The following is a 642-nucleotide window of genomic DNA, read 5'->3' as shown; positions in this document are numbered from 1 at the left end:
GGGGGGGGGGGGGGGGTTCGATTCACTTCGTGGTGGGGCTCACCTCCCCTAGGAGACTCCATTCTGCCCGGGGGTGGGGGTGGGGGGGCAATCACTCGCTTGGGACACTCCATTCACCCCAGCGAGGGGGCTCTTACCCCCTGGGAGAGTCCATTCTGCCCCATCGCGGGGGCATTCACCCCTAGGAGAGTCCATTCTGCCCGGGGGGGGGCTTTCCCCCCCAAGGGAGAGTCCATTCACTGCAGGGAGAGTCCATTTTGCCCCGGGGGGTGTTCACCCCTGGGGGGGCTTTGACCATCCTGGAAGAGGCCATCCATGCGGTGGGGGGGTCCGTCCAGCCTGCCAGAGTCCATTTCCCCCCGCCGCACCCCCCCAGGGGGGTCCTTGCTCTTTCTGCAGCAGCTCTGTGGGTCGGGCTCGTGTCCGTGTCCCTGCGTGGGTCCCATGGGGGGGCGCTCTGGGCCCCTTTCTGCCACCCCCTAGCCCCCCATTCACCAGACCCGGCTGGGAGCTCAAGGGGGAGCCCGGGGGAGATCAGGGGGTCCCAGCCAGATGTGGCGGGGGGCTCCAGGGGGGACCCAGCCGGGCGGGGAGCTCAGGCGGGGTGTAGTTGCGTGGGAGCCCGGGAGGTCCCAGCCGGGC

The 642-nt window shown here is 69.8% G+C and overlaps 1 protein-coding gene across 1 annotated transcript in view; it reads right to left on the bottom strand.

Moving 5' to 3' along the window:
- Nucleotides 1–642, bottom strand: part of CD248 (CD248 molecule) — a 4,440-nt gene that overhangs the window by 664 nt on the left and 3,134 nt on the right. The window lies entirely within an intron of this gene.

This window comes from Alligator sinensis, unplaced genomic scaffold (assembly GCF_000455745.1).
Source record: "Alligator sinensis unplaced genomic scaffold, ASM45574v1 scaffold1329_1, whole genome shotgun sequence".
NCBI classification, from domain to species: Eukaryota; Metazoa; Chordata; order Crocodylia; family Alligatoridae; genus Alligator; species Alligator sinensis.
The sequence above is the reverse complement of the archived record's forward strand: the minus strand, read 5'-3'. Positions and strand labels throughout refer to the sequence as shown.